Source organism: Pseudophryne corroboree, chromosome 1, assembly GCF_028390025.1.
Source record: "Pseudophryne corroboree isolate aPseCor3 chromosome 1, aPseCor3.hap2, whole genome shotgun sequence".
Taxonomy (NCBI): Eukaryota; Metazoa; Chordata; class Amphibia; order Anura; family Myobatrachidae; genus Pseudophryne; species Pseudophryne corroboree.
This window is the reverse complement of record NC_086444.1, coordinates 70,518,681-70,542,141: the sequence shown is the minus strand read 5'-3', so window position 1 is coordinate 70,542,141 and position 23,461 is coordinate 70,518,681. Positions and strand designations below refer to the sequence as shown.

General features: G+C 49.7%; 1 protein-coding gene across 5 annotated transcripts in view; it reads right to left on the bottom strand.

Annotated features, from left to right (window-relative positions):
* The window catches only part of ZFR (zinc finger RNA binding protein), a 176,985-nt gene that overhangs the window by 43,458 nt on the left and 110,066 nt on the right, over positions 1–23,461 (bottom strand). The window lies entirely within an intron of this gene.

Below are 23,461 nucleotides of genomic sequence, written 5' to 3'. Positions count from 1 at the left end.
GGCGTCCTGTGGAATCCAGTCTACCTCGCAGAAAGATTTAACAATAGTAAGTCTACCATAAATCTCCTTTTCTGCAGCAGGGTACACTGGTATTCCACAGGGAATAACATAGGGGATGTCCTAAAGCAGTTCCTCATGGGAGGGGATGCACTGTAGTGGGCACAAGAACCTGGCATCCTGGGAGGTGGAGGTATCAAAGACATAGAACCTGATGAACGTGTTCACAAAGGACCACATAGCCGCCTTGCACAATTGTTCAGCGGACGCGCCACGGTGGGCTGCCCAAGAAGATCCAACCGACCGAATAGAATGAGCCTTGATAGCAGCAGGAGCTGGGAGCCCAGCCTGCGCATAAGGTTTGCTTATTTGCAGGCCAGCCTCGTTTGAGAAACCCAAAAAAGTATGGAGGCAGTCTTCTCCACATAAACACGGAGAGCCCGTACCACATCCAAAGATGTTTCTTTGGAAGATAGACCAGAATAGTTGAAGGTCGGAACCACAATCTCCTGGTTAAGGTGAAAAGATGATACCACCTTGGGGAAATAAACAGGGCGAGTTCGAAGAACAGCCCGGTCACTGAAAAATCAGAAAGGGTGGACGACAGGACAAAGCGCCCCAGTCCGACACCCTCATAGAAGCAATAGCCAACAGAAATACGACCTTAAAAGGAAGGCATTTAATGTCCACAGACTCAAGAGGGTTAAATGGAGACGCTCGCAGGGCATTCAATACTCCAGACAGATCCCATGGAGCCACAGGAGGGACAAAGGGAGGCTGAATCCACAGTACACCCTGAGTGAAAGTGAGAATGTGAGGAAGAGACGCAATTTTTCTCTTAAACCACACCGACAAGGCAGATATATGAACCTTGAGGGAGGCCAGACGAAGGCCCAAGTCTAGGCCTTGCTGTAGAAAAGCCAACAGTCTGGAAGTTTTGAAAGTATATGCATCACAATTCTTAGCAGCACACCAGGTGAAGTAAGAAATCCAGACCCTGTAATAAATCAGAGCGGAAGCCGGTTTACGGGCTGTCAACATAGTTTGAATGACTGCCTCAGAGAAACCTTTGGCTCTCAGGAGTGATGCTTCAAGAGCCACGCTGTCGAAGCCAGTCTGGCAAGGTCCAAGTAGACACAAGCGCTCTGAACAAGGAGGTCTGGGTGTTGAGGAAGTAGAAGAGGACGCTCTATTGAGAGACCCTGCAGGTCTGAGAACCAATGCCGCCTGGGCCACGCTGGAGCGACTAGAAGTAGTATTCCTCCTTCTTGCTTGAACTTCCGTATTACCCTGGGCAGGAGTGACACTGGAGGGAACACGTATGGCAACCAAAAGTTCCATGGAATTGCCAGTGCACCCACGAACGCTGCTTGAGGATCCCTGGTCCTTGCTCCGAAGGCCGGAACCTTGTGATTGTGTCACAACGCCATCAGGTCTACATCTGGTAGGCCCCACTTGTCCACTAGAAGTTGAAAGACTTTGGGATGAAGACTACACTATCCGGCGTGCACGTCCTGACGACTGAGAAAGTCCGCTTCCCAGTTGAGGACTCCCGGAATGAACACTGCCGATATGGCTGGCAGATGGCATTCCGCCCATTGGAGGATTTTTTACCCTTCCATCATGGCCATGCGGCTTCGAGTGCCGCCTTGATGATTTATGTATGCCACAGTGGTGGCGTTGTCTGACTGTACTTGCACAGGCCTGTTCTGTACCAGAGGCAGGGCCAGTGTCAACGCATTGAACACTGCCCGTAATTCCAGAATGTTTATCGGGAGGAGAGTGTCCTCCCTGGTCCACTAACCCTGGAGAGAGTGTTGCTCCAACAACGCGCCCCAACCTCGCAGACTGGTGTCCGTTGCCAGGAGGACCCAGTTGGAGATCCAGAAAGGATGGCCGCTGCTCAACTGTTGGTCCTGCAACCACCAGCTCGGTGACAGACGAACCTCCGGAGTCAAGGAGATCATTTGAGACCTGATCCGATGAGGCAGGCTGTCCCATTTGGAAAGAATTAACCTCTGCAGAGGGTGGGAATGAAATTGAGCGTACTCTACCATGTCGAAAGCAGACACCATGAGGCCTAGTGCTTGCATCGCAGAGTGTATCAACACTCTCTGGCGAGAGAGGAAGCATCTGATCTTTTCATGAAGTTTCAGGACCTTCTCCGGACACAGAAAAAGTATTTGGCTGTGTGTGTCCAGCAGCACCCCCAGGTGCACCATGCTCCGAGCAGGGACCAGCGAGGACTTCTTCCAATTGATGAGCCACCCGTGGGCTTGTAGGAATTGGACCGACATCTCCAGTTGACGGAGAAGGACATCTTGGGAGTTCGCCAGAATCAGCAAGTCGTCCAGATATGGCAAGATCCCGATTCCCTGACGACGGAGGAATGCAGTCATCACGGCCATGACCTTGGTGAAAATCCGAGGTGCCGTGGCCAGTTCAAATGGCAGAGCCTGGTACTGAAAATGAAGGTTGCCAATAGCAAACCGCAGATATTGCTGATGTGACATGGCAATAGGTATGTGCAGGTAAGCATCCTGTATTTCCAGGGATACCATACAGTCCTCGGGATCCATGGCCAGTACAACAGAGCGCAGAGTTTTCATACGGAATTTGGATACTCTCACAAACATGTTCAATGATTTGAGGTTGAGGATATGCAAGAAAGACCCATTCAGTTTCGGAACTAGAAACAGGGTCGAATAGTATCACCTGCCTCTCTGTGACAGAGGTACCGGCACTACCACTCCTGTTTCCAGGAGGGACTGTACAACCAGGTGTAGAGCTTGCGCTTTCAACGGATCCGAAGTGATAACCATTGAACAGAACTGGCGAGGGGGACGTCTCTTGAAAGAGATTGCACACCCGTGAGAGACAACATCCCGTACCCAGGCATCTGAAGTGATCTTTAACCAGGCGTGGGCTAACTGCAGTAGTCGGAATCCCACCCTGGGGTCCCCCAGGGGTAGGCCCGCCCTATCATGCAGCAGGATTGTCTTGTTTGGAAGCAGGCTGACAGGCGGCCCAGGATTGTTTTGATTCGGGTTTAGTGGTTTTTTAAGTACGAGCTTGTCTCGGGTACGCCTGACCTTATGCTTTACTTGGACGCCGAAAGGAACGAAAAGTGGTACTCTTAGCTTTCTGAACAGAAGGATTCGTACTTGGGAGAAACGCAGTCTTGGCCGTCGCCAAGTCAGTCACAATCTTATTCAGATCTTCCCCAAACAGGATGTCTTCCTTGAAAGGGAGTACCTCAAAGGTCTTTTTAGAGTCCAGATCCACTTTCCAGGACCTCAACCACAGAATCTGGCGAGCCAGGATAGACGTAGTAGAAGCCTTGGCCACCATGACCCTGCATCAGAGTACGCCTCCTGAATATAGTGAGAGGCTGTGGTAATATACGACAGATATTGTCTGGCAGTGTCAGCAATATCCTGAGGTAGCGCATCCTCAATTGCCTGAACCCATGCTTCAATTCCTTTTGCCACCCAAGAGGCAGCCATAGTGGATCTATGTACAGAACCTATAAGTGTGTAGATAGACTTCAGGCATCCCGCCACACGCTTATCTGTCGGTTCCTTCAGTGAGGTGACAGGCAGAGTAGATGACACCACAAGACGGGCGACATGGGAGTTCACCGGCGGTGGAGTTTGCCACTTGTTACTCAACTCTGCAGGGATAGGATAACGAGCTGGCATCTTTTTAGACAGGGAAAACTTCTTTCCTGGAGATGACCAGGATTCCTGACATATGTCAATTAAGAGGTCAGAATGTGGTAAAACTACTTTAGCAACCTTATGACGTTTACACTTATCAGGTTTCTTAGATGTAACAGGAGGCTCAATGTCATCAATTTGGAGTATCAGCTTGATAGCCTCCACAATGTCAGGAACATCAACCTGGGTTGAAGATTCCTCATCAGAAGCAACTGTATCAGTGTCGGACATATCAGTATTTCTCTGGAAGGGTCCACAGGTTATCCACAGGATAACAATGGGATATAATGGAGCGACAGCGGATTGGCACCAAACGATCAAAAGCTTTCAGGCCTCTCAGGATGCAACGGGCCTGATTGTTCTCAGCTGCAATACAATACAGAGAACAATACATCAGGGGATTAAGTCATTACAGGAGGGGATTAAGTCTGACTGACCTGGCTCAATTAATCCTATTATAGGCCAAGATAAATGTGGACATATCTGTACTAGCAGGTCCATCAGACGTTACCAGGCTGTGGCCGGAGCACGGGGAGAAGGTAAGGCATCGGTTCCGCGTTGCACATGGAATACGGACACAGTTGCACTGTTTTGGGAAGAGACTACCAAACAGTAGCTGACGCGCCGCCATCACGGGTGCTCCAGCGCTAGGCCTTAGGGATCAGAGGCTCCAGGAATAGTATGAGGCCGCGATCCATGGTGTTGATGTCAGCGGTGGGGAGTCAAGACTCTCTCCTGGTCGCCCCTCCCCCCGGTTTATGACCAGTTTCCGCCGAGTCTCCCACCATGAACTGCTTCCTCGCTTCTGGCTCAGACGCTACCAGCTACACTGGAACACGAGGGGACCCGGTCGCAGCATATACGGCTGCATGACCGTGGCATCGGTGTTCACTGACTGCTACCACAAGGGTACCCGGTCGCAGCATAGGCGGCTGCGTGACCGGTGCGTCAGAGTTCACTGAGGGCCCAGTCGCAGCATGGCGGCTGTGTGACCGCTGCGTCTGTGATCACTATAGCTTCATGGAGCGGCAGTGTACACTGGTAGCGTCTGGATCCACTCCGCTTTCGCTAATGTATTGATCGATCCTGGAAGCGGGGTAAGTCTCCCTGTACCCCACGCTACTGAGTATGGGCTATACAGCCCTAAATCTCTATCTACTGTTTTGAGTATGAATAGCTAGATAAGTGCCTATTGCATACGAGTCTGTATACCATTACTGTTGTTTCTGTCGCATTGCGTCTGAATACGTTACATATGTTAAACATGATGCAGTAAATGAGTTCTCCTACTTAAAATATTAATGTAGTTGACGATATGCTCATATTGCTTAATATACTAATGTATAACATGTGACTGACTGCTAGTATGATGCTGACTTTGCTACAGGTTTCTCAGTTTGTTTTGCATATCCTCAATGCTGGTGCATGAGGAGGATCGAATGGATATCATTTTAAAAGGTAAAGTGATAGTCACAGATTTGTGTAGTGCTGAATATTTATCATGTAATGGTGAGGAAACTCATACCATGTTTAAAGCTGTATTATCCTCTTATTATCTGGTTCAGGATGGCTTGTATGCATAAGGTTTAGCTCAGCAGGAACAACATGCAGCCACACCACACTGGGGGCCTGGTTGGTTCTTGGATGTGGGGCCACCTGGGAATACCAGGTGCTGTAGGAGTATATCCACCTGGGGCTATATTTACACAAGCTTATCCAGGAAGTTAGATGAATATTCCCCCAAAATCCTGTACCAGGAATAGGGTTACAAGCCCTTATATACAGCAACAACTTCTCAGACAAGGCGCCTGTGGTATCAGTGGTAAGTAAATCTTCACTCTCGCAGACTACACATTTAGATCAGTAGATGAAAGCCCTATTATTCTACTTCATCATATGAAAAAGAGGTAGGTCTCAGCTCTTGACTATACCAGAGTTAATTGAAAGCAATAAAGCCATCTTATCTTTAGAGGATAAAGTAAAGTAAAGCCTGTGTTAAAAACCAAGGAACCTGTGTTTAAACATCCCAATACTTGAGTACCAAGAAAATCATGGAAGAGGTTGGGTTACGCCCAATAAAAAGTTAGAATTCCTAAGAAACGTAATTCCTATGATCTGCTTCCAGCTGGGGATTGTTTAAAAAAGGGGAGATGGATCCTAAAGTAGATACGGAGAATCTACAACAGCGTTGCTTTCAGTTTTCCTGTCTAGGCCTGTCATGAGGTCAAGCCTTGGCTTCGGCTTAAATGGCAAAGGCAGTGGTTGCCTGGGCTGATGCAATGGAAGGAGATTTGATTCAAGAACAGGAATCTCATATGGCTAATATAAAAGACTGCAATGTTCCTGGAAGCATTGGATATGGGCAGAATATTTACTCCAGGGCATCAGCCCTAACTTTACTTGCTCATAGAGCAGTTTAGCTGGGTATGTGGAAGATCTACAGCCACATCATACTGGATATGCCCAATCTCACCAGATCTTGGAAGCTATACAGTGTGGGGCCTGGTAAGAAATACCAGGTGCTGTAGATGAAATATTTTTAGAACAATGATTCCTTTTTGGGAAGAAGTGACAGAATTCCTGAGTCAGAAGCAGACTCCAAGAAAGTCAGGTTCCTTCCACATACAGTTCACGCGTTGATATTACACTATCAATGCAAGCCTGTCATAGGATGAATCACACGTCAGTGTTTTCAAATTAGGGAACCACTGAGCTACCAGAAGAGCTACAGTGTGGCCGTGGTTAGTATACGGATATCAGGGAATACCAGGTGCTGTAGAAAAATAAAGCCAACAGCGAATGGTGTGGTCTCCGCCTGGGAGATACCAGGTTGGCGGGCAGACTTCACCAGGTCACAGACCTAGCATGGTATCTCTAGTTATGTTCGCCTTCAAAACAGCCTCTCTCGGCTATAGATGAAGGACCTAGCTTTGCGAGAAGCAGGTCAGAAAATTATTTTGGTCAGGAATAGTCATTCCTGTTCCTCTGGCAAACAAGGACAAGGTTTTACTTCAACCTGGCTTAATCAGAAGACTAATGAGTCATTTCAGCTCATGCTAAATCCAAAAAATGTTGAACAAATACATTTGGAAACATGGAATCATATGTTCCTTATGTGGGGCATGAAGCCAGGGTCTTTTATGTATCCCTGGAGATACAGGAGGCTTACCTACATGTTCCTATACCTTTGTCCATCAGTGTTATTTAAGGTTCGGCTATTCCTCCATAAAAGCAATTTTTCAGTTTAGGCTTTACCTTTTGGGTTAGCCAGTCCCCGTATGGGTTAACAGTGTACCCTACTCCTGGGATTGAAGCTGCATGGATTACCCGTTCAGCTATACTGGACGAGGTCTGTGCAAACATAGCCCAAGGTGGATCTACCTGCCGTTGAACAGGGATCTGCCTTGCAATCTGCTGAAAAGCAATACAATTTGTACATAAACCATCATGTGCCCGATCCTGAGAGGATAATCCCTCTTTGCAGAACAAACGTTGAGTGTTGGTGTTACTGTAACCTCGTCACCTTTGCCGCTCTTAGACATGATAAATAATTAGCTTTTCACAGTGTACTACACAATTTGTGACTGTAATCACTTTACTATATTAAAGTGATATCAATCTGACCCCATCCCATGCACCAGCATTGAGGCTAAGAAGAAACCACTGACAAACAAGTCAGTCACGTTATATATTAGTCATATGAGCATATTATCAACTACAAACATTTCAAATATGTTGTACATATTACTGAATTCTGCTTTATACAGATCTTTAACATATTCAGACGCATTGCGAAGAAAACCACAGTAATGTACACAGACTTATATGCAATAGGCACTAAACTTAACTATTCATACTGACAAAAAGTAGATAGAAATTTAGTGCTGTATAACCCGTACTCAGTAGAGTGGGATACAGGTAGACTCGCCTCACTTCCAAGATCGATCAATACGTTAGCGAACGCTGAGTGGATCCAGACGCTACTAGTGTACACTGCTGCCCCGGGAACTTTTAGTTAACACAGACGCACCGGTCATACAGACGCCTGTACTGCGACCGGGTCTCCTTGCTGTAGCGCTTAGTGTACACAGACGCCCCTCGTGGTAGCGTCTGAGACGGAAGCGAGGCAATCAGTTTCATGGCAGGAGACAGACGGAAACTGGTCATTGACTGGGGGGAGGGGCGACCAGGAGAGCGTCCGACTCCCCACCGCTGACATCAACCCTAGGGATCGCAGCCTCATACTATTCCTGGTGCCTTATGATCCCTAAGGCCTAGCGCTGGAGCACCCGGGGTGGTGGCGCGTCAGCTACTGTTTGGTAGTCTTCTCCCAATACAGTGCAGCTGTGTCAGTTATTCCCCTTCTAAGTGGAACCGATGCCTTATCTTCTCTCCATGCTCCAGCCACAGCCTGGTAAAGTCTGCTGGACCTGTTACTATATCCGACACAGACGCCCGTCGAGACCGCACTTGTACCGTAGGTAAGCAATGTTGCGACCCGGCGGAGAGTTGTTGGAGCGACTCTTTCCAATATGCGTGTAAGACGCTGTTAGGAAAGATCACTCAGAAAATCAGGATTTTGGTACTTACCGATAAATCCCTTTCTCCGATTCCACAGGGGCCACTGGAGCGTAGTTACAATGGGGAATAGTAGGCAGTAATTGGGAGCTGGCACTTTAAAAAAAATTCTAACCCTGTGGCTAGCTCCTCCCCTACTATCTCCCCTCCAAGCCAGTCTACGTAAAACTGTGCCCAAGGAGAGCTGTAATAGAGAAAACCATAAGGTAGAGGAGGTTATTGACGTCTACTCAACCAGGATAACCCAAACTAACCCTGGAATCGAACCTAATAATAAACAGGATAACCTGAACTCAACAAGCGGTCATTAATTGAACCGCAAACCGTTAAGCAAAAAACAACAAGGAGGAACAGCGCTGGGCGGGCGTCCAGTGGCCCCTGTGGAATCGGAGAAAGGGATTTATCGGTAAGTACCAAAATCCTGATTTCTCCTTCATCCACTAGGGGCCACTGGAGCGTAGTTACAATGGGGACGTCCCAGAACTCCCAGAACGGGTGGGAGAGCGCTGAGAGTCCTGTAAAACCGCTCGGCCAAAGTGAGATGCAGAGGCCGCAAAAGTGTCAAACTTGTAGAATTTGACAAACGTATGACGGCCGGACCAAGTAGCCGCCCGACATAAAGTAGTCATAGAGACCCCCCGGGCAGCCGCCCAAGAAGGTCCCACAGAGCGTGTGCAGTGTGCTGAAATGGAAGATGGAGGTTCCCGAGAAGCCGCCAAATAAGCTTGTCTGATGGTCAGTCGAATCCATCGAGACAAGGTCTGCTTAGAGGCCGGCCAACCACGGCGGGCAGCGTCGTACAGCACAAATAAGGAATCAGACTTCCGAATAGCCGAAGTCCTATCCACATAGATCTTGAGCGCTCTTACAACGTCCAATGATCTCACATCCGGAGAGTCCCCCTGAGAGGGCCGGTACTACAAGCGGCTGATTGATGTGAAAATCAGACACCACTTTTGGTAGAAAGGACATACGAGTACGAAGCTCGGCCCTATCCGCATGAAACACCAGGTAAGGAGACCTGCAAGAGAGAGCCCCTAGTTCTGACACTCGTCTAGCTGAAGCCAGCGCCAGGAGCAGAACCACCTTCCAGGTGAGATATTTTCTCTCTACTGATTCCAGGGGCTCAAACAATGAAGACTGCAGAAAGGACAGGACCAGACTGAGGTCCCATGGCGCTGTCGGAGGACGGAAGGGAGGCTGTATTCGAAGAACCCCTTGAAAGAAGGTCTGAACCTCAGGCAGCAAGGCTAACCGTTTCTGGAAGTAAACCGAAAGAGCAGAGACCTGCACTTTTAGTGAGCCCAGTCTTAGGCCTGCTGAAAAACCCGCCTGCAAAAAACGGAGAAGACGGGCTAAGCTATACACGGAAGGAGAATATTCTCGACGTTCACACCATGCTACATAAGCCTTCCAAATGCGGTAGTAGTGAGAAGATGTAACCGACTTTCTAGCCCGAAGCATAGTAGGTATAACTGTACGAGGAATCCCCTTCCTTGTCAAGATGGCTCTCTCAACAGCCACGCCGTCAAACGTAGCCTGCGTAAGTCTGGATAACAAAAAGGACCCTGTTGTATAAGGTCGTCTCGTAGTGGTAGGGTCCAAGGCTCGGCCACCGACAACAGATGTAGAGCGGAGTACCAAACCCTGCGTGGCCAATCTGGAGCCACTAGGAGAACCAGAGCGTCTTCTCTCTTGATGCGTTGCAGAACCTTCGGCAACAGCGGGAACGGAGGAAAGAGGTAAACAAACTGGAAATTCCAAGGAGCCGTGAGAGCATCCACGCCCGCCGCCGCCGGGTCCCTCGTCCGAGAGTAGTAAAGAGGCAACTGATGGTTCAGGCGGGACGCCATGAGATCGATCTGTGGTTTTCCCCACCGGCGGACCAGTTGCCAAAACACCTGGGGATGTAGTGACCATTCTCCCGGGTGCATGTCCTGCCGGCTTAGATAGTCGGCTTCCCAATTGTCCACTCCCGGAATGAATATTGCCGAGAAGGACAGGGCATACTTTTCCGCCCAGAGAAGGATGTTGGGTGACTTCCATCGCTGCGCGGCTGCGAGTGCCGCCCTGACGGTTGATGTATGCTACCGTCGTGGCGTTGTCGGACTGAACTCTGACCGCTCGACCTCGCAGGAGGTGATGTGCCTGCAGCAGGGCGTTGTACACCGCCCTTAGTTCGAGGATGTTTATGTGGCGAGCGGATTCGTGGATTGACCAGCGCCCCTGAAACTGATGTCCCAGGGTCACTGCTCCCCAGCCTCGCAGACTGGCGTCCGTGGTGAGGAGAGTCCAATCCCATATGTCGAACCGTCTTCCTTCCAACAGATGGGTCGATTGGAGCCACCAGAGCAGTGATGACCGTGCCTTTGGAGATAGCGTCACCCGCTGATGAAGGAACAGATGAGATCCTGACCATTGATTTAGAAGACATAGCTGAAACGGTCGAGAGTGGAAGCGACCGTACGGAAGAGCCCCGAACGCTGCTACCATCTTTCCCAGCAGGCGAATGCACAGATATACTGACACCCGACGGTGTTGAAGGACCAGTCTTACCAGTGTCTGCAGAGAAAGTATCTTGTCCCGCGGAAGGAAAACCCTCTGATGGACTGTGTCGAGAATCATTCCCAGAAACAACAGCCGTTGTGCGGGGCATAAGTGAGACTTCGGAAAATTCAGGACCCACCCGTGTCGGATCAGAAGGTCCTGTGTCATCCGGATATTCTGAAGTAACCGTTCTGCTGAGCTTGCTTTTATTAGCAGATCGTCCAGATAGGGAACAATTGTCACACCCTGCTTCCGAAGCAGGGCCATCATGACCGCCATGATCTTTGTGAACACTCTGGGGGCAGAAGAGAGACCGAAAGGAAGGGCCTGGAACTGTAAATGAGCGTCCTGTATTGCGAACCGGAGAAAGGCCTGGTGAGGAGGCCAAATGGGAACATGTAAGTATGCGTCCTTGATGTCTAAGGATGCCAGAAACTCGTCTTTTTCCAACCCCGCAATAACAGACTGGAGGGACTCCATCTTGAACTTGAACACCTTCAAATACGGATTGAGATCTTTCAAGTTCAGGATTGGTCTGACTGAGCCGTCCGGCTTCGGTACTAGAAACAGGCTTGAGTAATAGCCCTGTTTTCGATGATGCGAGGGAACAGGGATCACAACCCTTGCAGACAGAAGCTTCTGGACCGCGGTTTGTAAGGACACTCCCCGGTTGTCGGAAACTGGCAAACCCGTGGTAAAGAACCGCTGGGGTGGTTGTTCCTGAAATACGAGCTTGTAACCGCAAGTGATGAGATCCCGGACCCAAGCATCTGGGCAGGACTGTATCCAGACCTCCTTGAAATCCCACAAACGAGCTCCCACCCTGTGATCTCCCAGGTGGGAGGAAGGCCCGTCATGCGGTGGCAGTGCCAGAAGACTTAACGTCTGACTGGGCTGAGGCTGCGGAACCTCTACCCCTGCCGCCGCCTCTACCTCTATGGCCACGGAAGGTAGAAGCTCCACCCCTGGCCTGTCCTCGAAACCTGGAAGGGGCACGAAAGGATCGAAAAGAGGGACCCCTATATGGTCTGCGAGCGGCTGGAGCAGCAGAAGGAAGATAAGCCGACCTACCCCCCGTGGCCGTAGAGATCCAGGCATCCAGATCCTTACCAAACAGAACCTCACCCGTAAAGGGTAACGCCTCTGCCGCCCTTTTGGATTCCGTATCCGCATGCCAATGCCGGAGCCATAGCGCTCTGCGGGCCGCAATTGTTAAAGCGGAAATTCTAGCTCCAAGAACACCTATGTCCTTGGACGCTTCGCAAAGATAAAGGGCTGATTCACGGATGTGTTCTGCCAAGTCTATCAATTGATCCGCCGGTAATTCGTCACGAATTCCAGAGGACAATTGTTCCGCCCAAGCTTCGATTGCCTTGTTGACCCAACAACCTACCTGCGCCGGGCGCTGCAAAACCCCTGCCGCAGAGTAAATATTCTATAAGGTTGACTCCAACTTCCTATCTGACGCCTCCTTAAGAGAAGTTGCCCCCGGAACAGGCAGGACCGTCTTTTTGGACAGATGAGACACCGAAGGATCCACGATCGGAGAGTTCTCATAGCGCGTTCTGCTATCTGCGGGAAAAGGATAGGAAGACAACATTTTTCTTGATACCTGAAATTTCGCGTCTGGATGCTTTCAGGCTGTTGTTATAAGAGCATCCAGCTCCTCCGAAACTGGAAAAGTCACCGGCAGGTATTGGTCGGTGCCAAACCTTGAAGGGCGTAAGATGTCTTCCGTCTCCTCCACCTGTAACACTGAGCGAATAGCAGTAATAAGAGCCTCTATACCCTGAGCTACTGGTTCAGAGTCCCCATATACCTGATCGTCAGTATCCTGGATATCCACATCCTGTATATCCTGTACATCTACCCCCGCCTCATCTAATTGAGGCATATCATCGTCAAAGTCCTGTAACACCGAGGCTAGCAATCTCTTTTTTGCAGCCTGTTGGGGGGGACTAAAGGACGGGGCTTGGGAAGGTATTACAGCCCTGGAAAGCCCTTCCAGTGACTTTGCCAATGAGACTGCCCATGCAGGTTCTGGCGCCGGTACCGGGACAAGCTGTCGGAACTGGGCCGCCTCTCTATCTTTCCGAGAGGCTTTAAGTTCCCCAGTCAGCAGGGACATCACCTCTGTGAGTTGTGTCGTCCATGTCGGGGCGCTCTGGGGTTCTGAGGAGGGCTGAGCTGATTGCTGTGACTCCTCACCTAAAACCTGACCCTGCTTTTGAGCTGCCTTGGAGCCTTTAGTGGCCATGGCAGCACCTAAACTTGATACCCTTCCCCCACAGGAAGACAGCAATAGGCAGAATGGGAGGGAGGGGAGGGAAGCAGGGAAAAGAATTCAGCCACAGCAGCCGATCTGTCCTGCACGATACTGTGTGCAGTGACAGGCTGCAATAAACAAATATTGTACCTGTAGTGCCCCCGAGTGCCCCCCTTCCCCACTGTAACTACTTTTGCTGTGGTCGCGTGGCCTCCGTCCCGCGCTGCTGACAGGAAAAGAACGGGTCCCCGGCGCGCTGTACTTCCGGGCGCGCAGAGCGGGATTAAGCCCCGCCCCCCTCCTTGACGGCGCCAAATTTAAAACTGCAATGCTTATGTCGGATCCCTGTAGCGGCTCTGTGAGCCGCGCTGGCGGGGATCCGAGCAGTGAGGAGAGCGGGCGGCTGGCGGGCGGGCGAGCGGGAGCGCGGCACAGCGCTGTTACTTTTTTTTTTTAATAAATAAAAAATGAATAATAATCATCCGAGGGGGGGGGGGGGGGGGGGTGTTAGGGTGCTGTAAGGGTGCTCAGTCACTGTTGTAGTCACCAAAAATAAAATCAATTCTTCAGAACCCCCCTGTCACCCCTTCATCCCAACAGTCTGGGTGGGGGGGATATACACACCTTTCAGTGGTGGAGGGTGGCCCCGACACACGCCGCACGCAGCGGTGTCCGGCCGTCAGATACTCACCGCTGCCGTGCTGCCGGAATCTTCTGCTGGATGGAGTGGTCCCGACACGCGCCGCACGCAGCGGTGTCCACCAACTCAGGAGAGCTCAGTGTCTCCCTCAGCCGGGGCCCATCCCGAGCCGCACGCAGCTGCGATGGGACCCCGCCGGCAGCTCCCACGGTGCAGACTGGCAGTGGCAGAGCTGCCAGTCTGTGCGTGTGTGTGAAGAAAAATAAAATAAATAAAAGAAAAAATTTCTTCAGCTAAACCCAAGTGAACCAGCTCCCTTGGGCACTAAACTAAGACTGGCTTGGAGGGGAGATAGTAGGGGAGGAGCTAGCCACAGGGTTAGAATTTTTTTTAAAGTGCCAGCTCCCAATTACTGCCTACTATTCCCCATTGTAACTACGCTCCAGTGGCCCCTAGTGGATGAAGGAGAAACGTAGTAAGACTATAAAAATAAAATAAGAAAGCTTAGGGCTGCCAAAAAAAGCAGCCCTCTGACCAAGGTCCGGCTCTTGCCGCACCCAACAAAAAACGGATTTGCCTGAGTCAGTGGGCGGGGATATATGGACGGGCCCGTTGCATCCTGGGAGGACTGAAAGCTTGTGATCATTTGGTGCCAATTCGCTATCACTCCATCATATCCCATTGTTATCCTGTGGATAACCTGTGGACCCTGCTGGAGAAAGTGGGCCTTAACGCCACTCCTGAAGCAGTGTACATGAAATTGAGCGTAGTGTCAATCTTACGATCAGCCGGTTCTTTTAACGTGGTAGATCCAGGGACAGGTAAAACCACCTTTTCTCTTTCATCCACTAGGGGACACTGGAGCGTTCCTTAGACATTAGGGGTGTGAAGCTTGCACCTGGGGGTGTGAAGCTTGCACCTGGAGGTGTGGCACAATCTAAAATTAGCATTGTCTGCACAGCCGGCTCCTCCCCCTTCACATCCCTCCTCCCTCAGTTTGGAAAATTGTGCCTAGGAGGTACAAGCACAGAAGGGAGCTCCTGCTCCTTGAAGATTTCTCTTTTTTTTTTCTCCCTTTTATACTGACCCAATCCCTCCTAACTAAAGGGAGGGTGCAGGTTTCAAAAGGAAAGATGGTAAATGCCCGATCCCACCTAAAGAAAGGGGGTGCAGGCTTTACCAGATGAAAAGGCTGTGTTCCCCTAATAAAAGGGGGACAAAGTTCAGGAGTGGAGACAAGGATTCTGACTGAATAGAGACTAAGATCCCTGTGAAAGGGTTCGTTATCTCTATCTGAAGATTCTCTTCCAACAGTGAGTAGACGGCTGAGCCGAGAAAAAGAATATCCTTATTAGAGAACAGCAGCTGGAGCCGAGCCAACCTGTTAAAAAATGGGGGCAAAGGTTTCCATGAAGTGGAGAGACAAGGACCCTGATTGAAAGGGTCGGCATCTCTCCTAAGCAGCACAGTGAGTTGATTTACAGGCAGCATTTTTAAATAGACACTGTTAGACAGAGACAGTCCGTACAGACACTGCCTGTAAGGAGAGTGAGCACTATGAGGGGGAAGCTACATGGAGGGCTCTATTGCAGGGTGAGCACAGACAGTACTTTTAGAGATGTGTCTTAAATTTTTCAGTTGTGGCCATTTTGGATTTTAGAAATAGGCGCCCACCTGTAGTTAGAAAATCTCTGAGGAGATTCTTCAGCTACCAATCACTGTCAAGCAGATTGAAACACTGTATTAAATTCAGTACATCCTGAGATTAGTTTACATATGGCTGGTGTGGCTACAGAGAAGTAATAATGGCAAGGTGGTGAGCGATTTATGTTTAGGAATGGACGCTCAACCTGGGATTAGTGGTCAGTCGGCATCAAGTTGGAGGAATACCGCAAGCACATTTAGAATGGGCAGCAGGGTTTACCAAAATTATGGACTAATTTTTCAGTAGAATGACTCCGCCCGCACATGCAGAAAAGACCGTGTTGGGCAGCAAAGAGACCACTCCCAACCCTACATGAAGAGGAAGGGGGTCTTGTAATTGATGATGAAGAAGGTGAGGCAGTAGAGGCGATACTGAACACCAGTCCGTAAGAGAAGGACTCTGAGGTTAAGGGATTAGATTCTTATTAAGCTGTAAAAGATCCTTAACCTCAATGAGGAAGAAGTTAAGAAACTGGAAGGTTTTGATTTATTTCAGTCAAGAACCACGAGGAGCAGATTTTCCAATTCTTCAGTCCCTCCATGTTCAAAGGGAGAAGCTTGGAAGCAGCCTGATAAATGCTTCCAAAAATTCCAAAGAAGTTCGAGGCCGATTACCCACTACATGTATAGGTGGTAAGTTCCGCAGATGGTGGTTGCCTCTCTCGCTAGACTGTCAAGTAGAAGGATAATCTTGCCGATACCAAACGTAACTATTTTAAAAGGAGGCGTCCGATCGCAAGGTAGACAAGAATCTATTTTTGTAGCTGCTACGACACACAGACCTACTATTGTTAGTGCCTGGGTCACCAAGGCTATTATAGCATGGTCTGGTCGTATTGTTTAGGTTGTAGAGAAAGATACAGCAGGAGTAAATAGTTAGACTAGCGGAGCATATATGTGAGTCGACTACTTACAATTGCCAGGCCGCAAAGGGATGCTACCAGAATTGCATCATACTTCTCTACGTCGGCATATCAGAAAATAAGAATTTACTTACCGATAATTCTATTTCTCGTAGTCCGTAGTGGATGCTGGGGACTCTGTCAGGACCATGGGGAATAGCGGCTCCGCAGGAGACAGGGCACAAAAGTAAAAGCTTTAGGATCAGGTGGTGTGCACTGGCCCCTCCACCTATGACCCTCCTCCAAGCCTCAGTTAGGATACTGTGCCCGGACGAGCGTACACAATAAGGAAGGATTTTGAATCCCGGGTAAGACTCATACCAGCCACACCAATCACACTGTACAACCTGTGATCTGAACCCAGTTAACAGCATGATAACAGCGGAGCCTCTGAAAAGATGGCTCACAACAATAATAACCCGATTTTTGTAACAATAACTATGTACAAGTATTGCAGACAATCCGCACTTGGGATGGGCGCCCAGCATCCACTACGGACTACGAGAAATAGAATTATCGGTAAGTAAATTCTTATTTTCTCTGACGTCCTAAGTGGATGCTGGGGACTCCGTCAGGACCATGGGGATTATACCAAAGCTCCCAAACGGGCGGGAGAGTGCGGATGACTCTGCAGCACCGAGTGAGAGAACTCCAGGTCCTCCTCAGCCAGGGTGTGCCCCTGACCAAGTAGCAGCTCGGCAAAGTTGTAAAGCCGAGACCCCTCGGGCAGCCGCCCAAGATGAGCCCACCTTCCTTGTGGAATGGGCATTTACATATTTTGGCTGTGGCAGGCCTGCCACAGAATGTGCAAGCTGAATTGTACTACACATCCAACTAGCAATCGTCTGCTTAGAAGCAAGAGCACCCAGTTTGTTGGGTGCATACAGGATAACAGCAAGTCAGTTTTCCTGACTCCAGCCGTCCTTGAAACCTATATTTTCAGGGCCCTGACAACATCTAGCAACTTGGAGTCCTCCAAGTCCCTAGTAGCCGCAGGTACCACAATAAGCTGGTTCAGGTGAAACGCTGACACCACCTTAGGGAGAAACTGGGGACGAGTCCGCAGCTCTGCCCTGTCCGAATGGACAATCAGATATGGGCTTTTGTGAGACAAAGCCGCCAATTCTGACACTCGCCTGGCCGAGGCCAGGGCCAACATCATGGTCACTTTCCATGTGAGATATTTCAAATCCACAGATTTGAGCGGTTTAAACCAATGTGATTTGAGGAATCCCAGAACTACGTTGAGATCCCACAGTGCCACTGGAGGCACAAAAGGGGGTTGTATATGCAGTACTCCCTTGACAAACTTCTGGACTTCAGGAACTGAAGCCAATTCTTTCTGGAAGAAAATCGACAGGGCCGAAATTTGAACCTTAATGGACCCCAATTTGAGGCCCATAGACACTCCTGTTTGCAGGAAATGCAGGAATCGACCGAGTTGAAATTTCTTCGTGGGGCCTTCCTGGCCTCACACCACGCAACATATTTTCGCCACATGTGGTGATAATGTTGTGCGGTCACCTCCTTCCTGGCTTTGACCAGGGTAGGAATGACCTCTTCCGGAATGCCTTTTTCCCTTAGGATCCGGCGTTCAACCGCCATGCCGTCAAACGCAGCCGCGGTAAGTCTTGGAACAGACATGGTACTTGCTGAAGCAAGTCCCTTCTTAGCGGCAGAGGCCATGAGTCCTCTGTGAGCATCTCTTGAAGTTCCGGGTACCAAGTCCTTCTTGGCCAATCCGGAGCCACGAGTATAGTTCTTACTCCTCTACGTCTTATAATTCTCAGTACCTTAGGTATGAGAAGCAGAGGAGGGAACACATACACCGACTGGTACACCCACGGTGTTACCAGAACGTCCACAGCTATTGCCTGAGGGTCTCTTGACCTGGCGCAATACCTGTGCAGTTTTTTGTTCAGGCGGGACGCCATCATGTCCACTATTGGTCTTTCCCAACGGTTCACAATCATGTGGAAGACTTCCCGATGAAGTCCCCACTCTCCCGGGTGGAGGTCGTGCTGAGGAAGTCTGCTTCCCAGTTGTCCACTCCCGGAATGAACACTGCTGACAGTGCTATCACATGATTTTCCGCCCAGCGAAGAATCCTTGCAGTTTCTGCCATTGCCCTCCTGCTTCTTGTGCCGCCCTGTCTGTTTACGTGGGCGACTGCCGTGATGTTGTCCCACTGGATCAATACCGGCTGACCTTGAAGCAGAGGTCTTGCTAAGCTTAGAGCATTGTAAATTGCTCTTAGCTCCAGTATATTTATGTGGAGAGAAGTCTCCAGACTTGATCACACTCCCTGGAAATTTTTTCCTTGTGTGACTGCTCCCCAGCCTTTCAGGCTGGCATCCGTGGTCACCAGGACCCAGTCCTGAATGCTGAATCTGTGGCCCTTTAGTAGATGAGCACTCTGCAGCCACCACAGAAGAGACACCCTTGTCCTTGGATACAGGGTTATCCGCTGATGCATCTGAAGATGCGATCCGGACCATTTTTCCAGCAGATCCCACTGAAAAGTTCTTGCGTGAAATCTGCCGAATAGAATCGCTTCGTAAGAAGCCACCATTTTTCCCAGGACCCTTGTGCAATGATGCACTGACACTTTTCCTGGTTTTAGGAGGTTCCTGACTAGCTCGGATAACTCCCTGGCTTTCTCCTCCGGGAGAAACACCTTTTTCTGGACTGTGTCCAGAATCATCCCTAGGAACAGCAGACGTGTCGTCGGAGACAGCTGCGATTTTGGAATATTTAGAATCCACCCATGCTGTCGTAGAACTACTTGAGATAGTGCTACTCCGACCTCCAACTGTTCTCTGGACCTTGCCCTTATCAGGAGATCGTCCAAGTAAGGGATAATTAAGACGCCTTTTCTTCGAAGAAGAATCATCATTTCGGCCATTACCTTGGTAAAGACCCGGGGTGCCGTGGACAATCCAAACGGCAGCGTCTGAAACTGATAGTGACAGTTTTGTACCACGAACCTGAGGTACCCTTGGTGAGAAGGGCAAATTGGGACATGGAGGTAAGCATCCTTGATGTCCAGGGACACCATATAGTCCCCTTCTTCCTGGTTCGCTATCACTGCTCTGAGTGACTCCATCTTGATTTGAACCTTTGTATGTAAGTGTTCAAATATTTCAGATTTAGAATAGGTCTCACCGAGCCGTCTGGCTTCAGTACCACAATATAGTGTGGAATACCCCTTTCCTTGTTGTAGGAGGGGTACTTTGATTATCACCTGCTGGGAATACAGCTTGTGAATTGTTTCCAATACTGCCTCCCTGTCGGAGGGAGATGTTGGTAAAGCAGACTTCAGGAACCTGCGAGGGGGAGACGTCTCGAATTTCTAATCTGTACCCCTGGGATACTACTTGTAGGATCCAGGGGTCCACTTGCGAGTGAGCCCACTGCGCGCTGAAACTCTTGAGACGACCCCCCACCGCACCCGAGTCCGCTTGTACGGCCCCAGCGTCATGCTGAGGACTTGGCAAAAGCGGTGGAGGGCTTCTGTTCCTGGGAATGGGCTGCCTGCTGCAGTCTTCTTCCCTTTCCTCTATCCCTGGGCAGATATGACTGGCCTTTTGCCTGCTTGCCCTTATGGGAACGAAAGGACTGAGGCTGAAAAGACGGTGTCTTTTTCTGCTGAGATGTGACTTGGGGTAAAAAAGGTGGATTTTCCAGCTGTTGCCGTGGCCACCAGGTCCGATGGACCGACCCCAAATAACTCCTCCCCTTTATACGGCAATACTTCCATGTGCCGTTTGGAATCTGCATCACCTGACCACTGTCGTGTCCATAAACATCTTCTGGCAGATATGGACATCGCACTTACTCTTGATGCCAGAGTGCAAATATCCCTCTGTGCATCTCGCATATATAGAAATGCATCCTTTAAATGCTCTATAGTCAATAAAATACTGTCCCTGTCAATGGTATCAATATTTTCAGTCAGGGAATCCGACCAAGCCACCCCAGCGCTGCACATCCAGGCTGAGGCGATCGCTGGTCGCAGTATAACACCAGTATGTGTGTATATACTTTTTAGGATATTTTCCAGCCTCCTATCAGCTGGCTCCTTGAGGGCGGCCGTATCTGGAGACGGTAACGCCACTTGTTTTGATAAGCGTGTGAGCGCCTTATCCACCCTAAGGGGTGTTTCCCAACGCGCCCTAACTTCTGTCGGGAAAGGGTATAACGCCAATAATTTTCTATCGGGGGTAACCCACGCATCATCACACACTTCATTTAATTTATCTGATTCAGGAAAAACTACAGGTAGTTTTTTCACACCCCACATAATACCCTCTTTTATGGTACTTGTAGTATCAGAAATATGTAACACCTCCTTCATTGCCCTTAACATGTAACGTGTGGCCCAAATGGAAAATACGTTTGTTTCTTCACCGTCGACACTGGAGTCAGTGTCCGTGTCTGTGTCGACCGACTGAGGTAAATGGGCGTTTTAAAGCCCCTGACGGTGTTTGAGACGCCTGGACAGGTACTAATTGGTTTGCCGGCCGTCTCATGTCGTCAACCGACCTTGCAGCGTGTTGACATTATCACGTAATTCCCTAAATAAGCCATCCATTCCGGTGTCGACTCCCTAGAGAGTGACATCACCATTACAGGCAATTGCTCCGCCTCCTCACCAACATCGTCCTCATACATGTCGACACACACGTACCGACACACAGCACACACACAGGGAATGCTCTGATAGAGGACAGGACCCCACTAGCCCTTTGGGGAGACAGAGGGAGAGTTTGCCAGCACACACCAAAACGCTATATTATACAGGGACAACCTTATATAAGTGTTTTCCCTTATAGCATCTTAATATATAATAATATCGCCAAATAAGTGCCCCCCCTCTCTGTTTTAACCCTGTTTCTGTAGTGCAGTGCAGGGGAGAGCCTGGGAGCCTTCCTAGCAGCGGAGCTGTGTAGGAAAATGGCGCTGTGTGCTGAGGAGAATAGGCCCCGCCCCCTTTCCGGCAGGCTTCTTCTCCCGTTTTTCTGACAACCTGGCAGGGGTTAAATACATCCATATAGCCCCAGGGGCTATATGTGATGTATTTTTAGCCAGCATAGGTACTTTCATTGCTGCCCAGGGCGCCCCCCCAAGCGCCCTGCACCCTCAGTGACCGTTGGTGTGAAGTGTGCTGAGAGCAATGGCGCACAGCTGCAGTGCTGTGCGCTACCTCATGAAGACTGAGAAGTCTTCAGCCGCCGATTTCTGGACCTCTTCTCTTCAGCATCTGCAAGGGGGTCGGCGGCGCGGCTCCGGTGACCCATCCAGGCTGTACCTGTGATCGTCCCTCTGGAGCTAGTGTCCAGTAGCCTAAGAAGCCAATCCATCCTGCACGCAGGTGAGTTCACTTCTTCTCCCCTAAGTCCCTCGTTGCAGTGAGCCTGTTGCCAGCAGGACTCACTGAAAATAAAAAACCTAACAAAACTTTTACTCTAAGCAGCTCTTTAGGAGAGCCACCTAGATTGCACCCTTCTCGGCCGGGCACAAAAACCTAACTGAGGCTTGGAGGAGGGTCATAGGGGGAGGAGCCAGTGCACACCACCTGATCCTAAAGCTTTTACTTTTGAGCCCTGTCTCCTGCGGAGCCGCTATTCCCCATGGTCCTGACGGAGTCCCCAGCATCCACTTAGGACGTCAGAGAAATAAGGATTCTGTGGCTCAGAGACCGGAAAATCTTTATAGATGCAAGGGCATCACACAGACCTATGAGGTCCGTGCTTTGGAAAAATGGTCTGGGCAGAACAGGCACCAGGAGGTCTCCCAAGGAGGGGACGTTTTAATTGGTCTATAAATTAGACAAGTGGATTTCACAAACAGAGAAAACAATCCTCTTTTCTGCGTACCACGTTTCATAAAGCTACGCAAATAGGCAGAAATTACTCTGGTCCAGTGTTTGGGTCCTTTCGTGCTAGAGAAGAGGTTTTTGCGTTCAGGCGCGTGAAAACAGAGACCGTTCTCAGTACACAGTCCAGAAACAGGTCTCTAAGACAAGCTCACCTTGGGCGTCCTATGATAGGCGCAGGTTTTGAAAGGTTTTGGGACACCTGGGCCGAGACTTTGCCAAATAACGGGATTCAACGGAATCCAACGGGATTGCCTCTGTGCCCTCAGAAAGCAAAAGCCCTACTGATAGCGATCCAAAAATTGCTACAGTCAGAAGTCATTACTCCAGTTCCCGCCTCTCAATGAGGAACGGGGTTCTATTCCAATCTTTTTGTCGTACCAAAGCCGGCCGGGACGGTCAGACTGATACTCAATTTAACAGCTTTAAACCGATTTCTGTGGGTCTACAAATTCAAGATGGAATCAATTCAGTCGGTCATTGCAGGTTTGGAACGAGACGAGTTCTTGGTATCCATGGACATAAAGGATGCATACCTCCATGTCCTGACTTGGTCTCCTCACCAAGCTTACTTAAGGTTTGCACTGGTTCAGAGCCCTACCATTCGGTCTATCGTCAGCTCCGAGGATCTTTACGAAGATCATGGCGATAATGGTTGCAGGATTGAGACTGTTGGGGGTCACGATAATACCTTATCTAGATGATCTATTGATCAAGGCCTCCTCTCAGGGACAGCTGATAAAGGATGCTCGGACATCTCGCCAATTTCTCATTTGACATGGGTGGATTGTGAACTTTCAGAAATCCAATCTCATACAGACTCAACGGATTCAGTTCCTTGGTCTCATCTTGGACACGGTAAAATTGAGAGTCTTCCTACCAGAGCACAAGAACCAGGACCTACAGAGGTTAGTGGCTCAGGTACTACGGACCCAGGCGGTTTCTCTATACCTCTGTGGGCAACTTCTCAGGAAGATGGTGGCGCCGTTCTAAGCTCTCCAGTACGGCAGACTTCATTCCCGACCATTCCAGATGACCCTCATTGGTCAGGGAGCAGGTTCACACTGGCTTCTACATCGAAGAATCCCACTTCTACCGCGCATACGAACCTCCTTGATTTGGTGGTCGTTGCACAAGAATCTCGCAGCAGGCAAGAGATTCGGCATTTGGGATTGGAGGATCCTGACAACGGACGCCAGTCTCAGAGGTTGGGGTGCCGTCCTAGGGGAA